Here is an 8,883-nt window from a genome sequence, read left to right on the forward strand (position 1 = left end):
ATTCAAGAACAAGTAAAAATGGCACTTTTAGTCACCAACAAGTGTGTCTAGGAGTGTTTTTCAGCAAACCTGGTCAAACTCCTGGTCAGACTCCCAACACATCTAAAGCAGAAGATGGGAAGCACAGATGGGGAAACCTCTCTCTGTAGGGCAGGGAGCCCTGGTGGCATAGTGGTTATGAGTTAGGCAATTCGAAATCACCAGCCGGCACTCAGGAGAAAGACGGGGCTTTCCACTTTCATGAACAGTTATAGTCTCAGAAACTCACAGGGGCAATTCTACCTTGTTGCCAGGAGTCAGCGTCGAGGGAGTGTCTATCTGGGGCAGAACCTAGCTTTCTGCTGCTTATTACATGAACACAGCTTGTTTGTCAAAGGAACACCCACGAGTCTGGAATGGGGGTAGGACAAAGGACCTTATGAATGCTCGCCACTTGGGGCACTTTACACATCAAAAATATCCTCACAGGGTGCTCCCAGTTACTCATCCTGAGATCTCAGATCAATCCACACACCATTGTGCTCCTGCAGAACCTGAACAAGAGACATTCACCCCAGTAGAACAAACAAATCCTGGGTGGTTTAAAATCAGGAGAGGTGTGTCTAGGTTGTATCCTTTCACCACACTGATTCGATCTGTAAGCTAAGCAAATAATCCAGGAAGCCGGGCTGTCTGAAGAAGCATGTGGCACCGTGTTTTGACTGTTGACAAATGTATTAACCTGCAATATGTAGATGACACAATGCTGCTTGCTGAAAGTGAAGAGAACCTTAAGCACTTAGTAATAACGATTAAAAAACAACAACATACCTCAGCCTTCGGTATGGATTACACCTCAACACAAAGAAAACAAACATCCTCACAACTGGGCCAACAACCCAGGGGTACCAGGGAAAGCCATGTGAGTGTGGTGGTAGAGGAAGCCAGGAAGCAGCAGCATCCGTTTCATGCTTACGATTAGACCCATAATTCTTCTTGGTCCCATTGCCCCTGGTCTGGCCCAAGTACCTGAAATCTTTTCCGACCCCAAATCTCTCTGCCTGCTCTCAGCTTCTGCTTTTCTGGGATGGCTAATTTTGTTGGAACCAGGATGTATTCAAATGCAGACAAGTAGTATAATCCACCCCCCATCACTCAGGATGGCAATCTTTACTTCTGTTCTAGCCCTGCCAATGAGTTCCTAAATACAAAATCCCTTGCATTAAGTCCTTTTCTGCTGGAACTATAAGCACTGGGGTTCTGATTTCTTATACAGAATCCTGGCAGATATATGTTTCTGGACCAGATATTTTTAAAAAATTACAACTTTTCCACCATCGAAAAACCAGATTTTTGATAGATGACAGGAAACATACTTTGAAAGCATCCTTTTACACTTTAGCGCATTGAATTTGCCAGAAAGGCAAGGGGGAGGGGTATGTCAGATATTATCGGTTCTTTTAAAGGACCAGCTGCCAAAATAGCATCAATGAAAACCACCTTAGGTTGCACTGCCAGGACCACTGGAAAGTAAGGGAAACCTTCAAAGTTAAACAAGCAAACAAGACCTTGCCAGTTGAAGCTGGAGCTAGAAGCAGTGTCCGTCAGTAAACCGAAAGGCAGAGGGTCCCTACACACAAATTCTGGAATCAGTGCTGGACCAGGAAACGAGGCTCATGGCTACCTCGAGGCAGGGCATCGAGGCCTGAGACTTCTGTATTCCGCCGGGACCCTGAAACAATTTTTCTCTGGACAACAATAGCCTCTGTTCTTGGTAGAGAGGAACCCTGGTGGCATTGTCAAGTGTTCCGCTGCTAACCAACACGCTGGTGCTGGAACGATGCGGCAGTCCTCTCCCTAAAGATTGGAAACCCTACCCGGTAGTCTACTCTGTCCTGATGGATCATGATGGTCACAATGGACCAGCATCTACTCCATGTCCACACATTGTTTCTGTTTCCCATTCTTGGCAGAGTTGAATGTGAATCATCTCGGGGTAAAGTTGTTACAGTCCTCAGACTTCTCACACTGATTTCAAACAAACATGAACTCACAGGAACCCAAAATGCGCAGACGCCATGGAAACAAGCAAGACTCGGAAGAAACTGACTCAGAGATGTGTGCCCCGGAAGACTACAGAATTGTAAAATAATCATGCACAAACTATTAAAGTAGGCAATACGATCAGTTTTAAATGGAGCAAGGAAAAAGAGATGATCATAATTGTGAGGGAGCAATACAGAGGCTCAAAAATAACTTTTAGAAATGAGAAATATACCTGTCAAAATTAAAAGCTCAATAGGGTGTGTTAAATAGCAGATTAGTCATAGCAGAACAAAAAATTATCGAGCTGGAAGACAGAACTGAAGAATTCACCTCCAATGCTGGAAGGAGGGATGCAGAGGTGAGAAATAAAAAGGGTCTAAGATGTGGGGGCTGGTGTGTGATCATGAGGTGTTGATGGGATCAGGTATCAGGCATCAAAGACCCAGAACAAAAAATCATATCGATGTGAATGAAGGGGAGTGTGGAGTGGAGACCCAAAGCCCATCTGTAGACAACTGGACATCTCCTCACAGAAGGGTCACAAGGAAGAGATGAGCCAGTCAGGGTGCAGTATAGCACCTATAAAAAACAGCCCCCCCCCTTAAAAAAATCATGTTATTGGGGGCTCGTACAACTCATCACAATCTATACATCAATCCATTGTGTCAAGTACGTTTGTACATTTTTTTGCCATCATTTTCAAAACATTTTCTTTCTACTTGAGCCCTTGTTATCAGTTCCTGCCCCCCACCCCCCATCTCTTCCACCCTCCTCCCTCCTCCCTCATGAACCCTTGATAATATAGAAATTATTATTTTTCTCCTCTAGTTCTTTAATGCTTTCCCTACCCCTAGTGTCATGAACCCAATTCTAGCTTACAAATCCGGCTAGACCAGGGCATCTACACGGGTACAGATAAGAGCTGGAAATACAGGGAATCCAGGACGGATGAGCCCTATAGGACCAGTGGTGTGAGTGGCAAAACAGGGAGGGTAAAGGGAGAATGGGTAGGAAAGAGGGAACCTATTACATGGAACTGTGTGTGACCTCCTCCCTGGGGGACAGACAGCTAAAAAGTGGGTGAAGGGAGACGTTGGACAGGGCAAGATATGACAAAATACCCATTCATAAACTATCAAGGGCTCATGAGGGAGGGGGGAGTGGGGAGGGAGGGGAAAAATGAGGACCTAATGTCGGGGGTTTAAGTGGAGAGAAAATGTTTTGAGAAACGATGTACAAATGCGCTTTACACAATTGATGTGTGTATGGATTGGGATAACAGTTGTATGAGCTCCTAATAAAATGTTTAAAAAAAAAAGAAATTGGGTAATCATGAAAAAAAAAATTCCTAGACTCAATTGAGAATGAAAATACAACACGCCAAAAACGTTGGGGCACAACAAACACACTATTCAGTGGACAATTTATAGCTTTAAACACACACTTCAGAAAAAAGGAGGTGGGGAGGGAGGGGAAAAATGAGTTGATACCAAGGGCTCAAGTAGAAAACAAATGTTTTGAGAATGATGAGGGAAACAAATGTACAAAGTGTTTGACACAATGGCTGTATGTATGGATTGAGAAAAGAGCTGTAAGGACCCCCAGTAAAATGATTTAAAAAAAAAGAAGGGCTAAAATAAAAATACTAACCCTACAAGAATGAATAGATATTGATCCTTTTGTTCTCCTTTCAGAAAATGTGAACTGAAGGTTTTTCCATAACCACATCAGGATTACCTGGCCAACAGTAGTATTGCAATATGTAATCAATTATAAAATGCAACCTGATTTCAAAGAGGTTTAAAAGTGAAAAAATATGTGCGTTTTCAAATCCAGGCAATGGAAAGCATCATTTAGATATTTTTACATTATTTTATCTTTTTGTTGAGATAAGTTGACACACGGTAGAATTCACTCAACCATTCCACTGTCTAATTCCAGAATATTTTCCACAGCAAAAGTCCCAGGCCCATTAGCCATTATTCCCCACTCTCCAGCCCTCCTCAGCCCCTGACAAGTGCTAATCTCTGTTCTCTCTCTAGACTAACCTATTTTGGACATTTCCTATGAATGGTAATACACAATGTATTGTTACTGTTATTATTATTTTTGTATCCAACTTCTTTCACCTAGCATAATGTTTTCAAATTCATCCATGTTGTTGTATGTATCAGTGCTTCACTCTCTTTATGGCTTAAATTACATTTCATTGGAGGAGATACCACGCTCAATTTAATCATTCATCAGTTGATAGTCATTGTGATTGTTTCCTCTTTTTTAGCTCTAATGAATAATGCCACCTTGAACAGCATGCAGAAGTTTTTGAGTGAGCACATAGTTTCAATTCTCTTGAGCATATATTTCTAGGAGCAAAATTGCTGGGGCATATGGTTTTTCTGTTTAAAATCCTTTGACCAATTGCCAAAACGACTACGTTATTTACATTTCCACCCAAGATAAATTTGAATTCATGATACAAATTAACTGCTTCTCAACTTTAGAAACCGGAAGTGCTTCTTCCTCCCCCAAACTCTGGTATGTTTACCAGCAGGGTCAACAAACTCTGGAACAAACTGTACTAATTGCTTCTATGTTTTGTTATATTGGCAAACTTCGATTATGATCTCCCTGCCTTGAATGTCAAGCAATTCAATCTTAGATTGTAACCATGATATTATCAGAGAGCGTTTAAGTAAACAGCAGCTAACACTTTTTACCAGTAGTGACGTAAGCAGTGACAGGAATTGAATACGAGCAGACTGTGTGGCAATGACCCTTGGAATAGATTGCTTGGGTTGCCTTGGCAGTGTCGAGAGTTTGGCATTTAGCGGTTATGGTGCTGCAATCCTTCATTTCACTGGGAGTTGATGAGTCCAGCTATGGTAACAGCCACAATATTTAATGTAGCTGCTCTGGTCGACTATGATGCTTAAAAAAGAAAATTCTCCAAGACATTTACAGGAAGGATTTCTGAAGAAAACCCAGGCTGCCTGTGTACATTGTTTCTTTTAGGGGGTTGGGTGTGTTTTCCTTTCTTCTACAAGAACTTTCTGGAAGAAGCCCTGGCGGTGTACTAGATTAAGTACTGGGCTGCTAACTGCAAAGCAGGAGGACGATGAGGCGAGCTTTGAAACTTTGAGGAACAGTCCGATTCTGTTCTATAGGTGCACTAATAGGAGGAATCCATTCAATGGCAGTGGATTTGGTTTGTCTTTTATGGTTTCTCTGGCTCCTCTCTTTAAATGCTAGTGACATTTGCATGCTGGAAATATTTGTGTCATTTTATCTAGCTACCTATTTATGCATCTCCTAAAGACTCAGTCTCTGAAGCCTTATGAAGGGTGACTATGAGTCAGACCCAACTTGATGGCAGTGGGTTTGGTTTAATATTTATCTACCTACATTGCATTATCCAGGAGACCCTGCGGTGTAGCATTGGGCTGTGATCTACAAAGTCTGCAGTTTGAAACCACTAGCTGTTTGTGGGAGAAAATGGGGCTTTCTACTCCTGTAAACTGACTAAGAAGTCATAGGGCAGATCCACCCTGTCCGCTCACTGCCATCACTTCAATGCTGACTCACAGCGATCCCCTGTGGAAATGAAGAGAGAGAGAGAGAGAGAGAGAGAGAGAGAGGAGAGAGAGAGAACTAGAAAGATGTACAGTTTGGCAGTTACTGAGGCTGAACTGCAAATTGGCATCCTATCTTCCTGGAAGCGATGCAGAAAAGAAAAGATGATCAATTTCATGATTTGCTTTCTTCAAAAGTAAAAGTCATGTCCATTTCTCAAGGGGGAATTTTTTTTTTCCTTCATGGTGCTAACACCTGAAAGACATTTCTTGCACAGACCTTCCTATAAGGATCCTAGAGCAAATTGTATTAGCATGTCAGACCAGATAAACCCCTCCATGCTAGGCCCAGCTCCACTCAAAAAAGGCACACACATCCTGCTCTCCAGTGTCGCGCGCGGATGACACGGCGCAGCACGGACCGAGACAAGAATGGTCAGGACCCTTCTGGTAGATGCAATCTGCGAAGTTTATTTAAGCTGCCTCTTGCTCCGAGGTCAGCTGCGGAAGACCCCAAGCTCCTAAAACCCCGGGTATAAATACCCTGCTCGGTGACGTGTCCTACCAGGATTGGTGCAATTTGATAATGCGTAGCGAGCGGCTGGCAGCGCATGCGCAACAAGCTTGTTTACAGCTTAGCTCTGACGATGCGGGCGCAGTCCGGCGCCATCTTGTAATGGCGTCCACATCTCCTCCCTTTTAATTATTTATGATGGAATCTCGCCTGTCTTAGGTGACTCAGTACACCACACGGTCCTTACCCGTCATTGGGACTCCTGTCCTCTAACGACAGGCCCCTGTCTTAGGTTGGTACCATGTCCTACCGGTCTTACCCGTCTTTGGCTGCAGATTTAACTTGCGCATGGACTAGCGCTGGAGGAGAGACAGCCAAAGCTCTGGAGATTCTCCCGCTTGCAAAGCTGCCATGGCATGCCTTGTGGCTCGCTCGGAGGGGCCTAGACGCCGTCTGAGTTTGCACATAATCCAGACTAGGGCCACTACACCGAAGCAGAGGATACCCAAAAATAAGAAGGTTCCCACCCACTCCTTGAAGTAAGAAAACGCTGAAGTCAGCCAAGATGTATAGACTCCAAGAGATACAGGTGACAACCGGGTGGCGTTTAATTAAATAATGCTTCCAAGCAAGCTCTTCTGAAGCTGTTCCCATTCTTCTCTCTATTGTCCTGTAAGGAAACTAGAAAGGTTAGCGATATGTTGATCCGACTCATTATCCTTGATCGGGGTAATGCACAAAAATTCTGTGGAGTGCACACAGCCAAATTGTACCATAGTAATGACTTGATTAATTTGTTCACGCAACAAGTCAGTTTTTTGGTTAAGGACTAAAACTCCCGACACCAAATGTTGCTGTATTCTTTCCACTTCCAGCAGGGCTAGAGGGAAAGGTTACATTGCATTTTCAAAGACTAGGAACATTTGGCTAAGCATTCAGTGGCCCTTAGATGAGAAAAAAGAACAACTTACGTTTCCTCGATTATAAGGAGGAGGTATCGGAGGCACAGAGGGCGTGGGTTTAATGGCTGCAAACTCATAAGTAGCCACAGCCTCTTCTAATTCCTCTTCATTACTCTCTGTAAAACCCATAGCCCCCAGTTCCTTCCAAGGGTAAATGGTTTGTGGAATTTTAAATTGTGTTAAGTGTTTATTGTCAGAGGGGTTTTCTTGCCGCGCCTGCGCGGTTGTTTTTCCTCTATCTAAAACCCTTTTTGCCTTAGGCTTTTTTCTTAATTTTTCTTTCCCGACTTCCGATTCTGAACCGGTTGTCAAAATTTTCTCTGGGTTTATTTCCACCTCAGAGTCTGAGCTCACTGTTATTTTCTTTTTTGATCGATCTTTTCCGAGATCGCCTCTTTTGGACGTCTCGCTCCCTCGGGTGTATTCCCGTCCTGCTTCTGACATGCTGTCCTGAAAATCAACCCACTCACGTTGTCCCTGACGTATGATCTCTGCACAAGTTTCATCAATTAAACAGCTCCTCACTAGTCTCCAAATCGGTCCTGTGCCCGGTTTCACTTGTCCTTCCTTTTTTGCCCTATCAATATCTTTTCCTAACTTATCCCAGCATGGCACGGTTAAATGACCCGTCGTTAAGAACCACGGTGCGATTTGATCTATATTTTTAACAAACTCACTCAAAATACTTTCTGATAATTTCAAATTCTTTGCTTGTAGGATCTGTTGTAAAGTTTTCACCATCTGTTTAACTGATACATTCCCCATGCTGCTCGTTTATCTACACGAGACTCATACACAGAACTTTGAACGTGTCAGTCTAAACCGAAAGTGGATGCGAATCACTCACTCAGGCACACAGCAGGGGCCTTGCAGGACTCACCCTCTTCGCGCATCAACCAGTTCTGAGTCCTCCCTCTGGGGGTCTTCCTCCAAACTCGTCAGTCGGTCCTGGGTTCACGAAGAATTCCCGGGCTTCGGCACCAACTGTCGCGCGCGGATGATACGGCGCAGCACGGACCGAGACAAGAATGGTCAGGACCCTTCTGGTAGATGCAATCTGCGAAGTTTATTGACGCTGCCTCTTGCTCCGAGGTCAGCTGCGGAAGACCCCAAGCTCCTAAAACCCTGGGTATAAATACCCTGCTCGGTGACGTGTCCTACCAGGATTGGTGCAATTTGATAATGCGTAGCGAGCGGCTGGCAGCGCATGCGCAACAAGCTTGTTTACAGCTTAGCTCTGATGATGCGGGCGCGGTCCGGCGCCATCTTGTAATGGCGTCCACACTCCAGAACCTGGGAATTTGTCATCTCATGTGGCAAATATAGTCAAGGCCCTTGAGAAGGGGAGGCTATTCTGGATTTTCTGGTTGGGCCTTAATAGCTGAGACCTTTGGCTGCCAGGATCAGACGGTGGTGTGACTACGCAAGAAGGCTAGAGAGATGGAATGTTACTGGCTTTTGAAAACGGAGGTTGGAGGCCGTGAACCAGAGACGGAGATTCACTTCTAGAAGCTGGAAGAAGCAAGGAAACAGACTTTCCCTGGAAGACTTCAGAAAGAAACACAGCCCTGCCCATACTTTGACTTTAGCTTAGTGAGACAGGCCTGCGTCAGATGTCTAACCTAGAAAAAGGCAAGAAAATAGGTTTGCATTCTATTTTTTAAAATCATTTTATTGGGGGCTTGTACAGCTCATATCAAAATCCATACATCCATCCATAGTGTCAAGCACATTTGTACATTTGTTGCCATCATCATTCTCAAAACATTTGCTTTCCACTTGAGCCCTTGGTATCAGCTCCTCATTTTCCCCC

This window comes from Echinops telfairi, unplaced genomic scaffold, assembly GCF_000313985.2.
Source record: "Echinops telfairi isolate 266 unplaced genomic scaffold, ASM31398v2 ScPeMD7_60;HRSCAF=208, whole genome shotgun sequence".
NCBI classification, from domain to species: domain Eukaryota; kingdom Metazoa; phylum Chordata; class Mammalia; order Afrosoricida; family Tenrecidae; genus Echinops; species Echinops telfairi.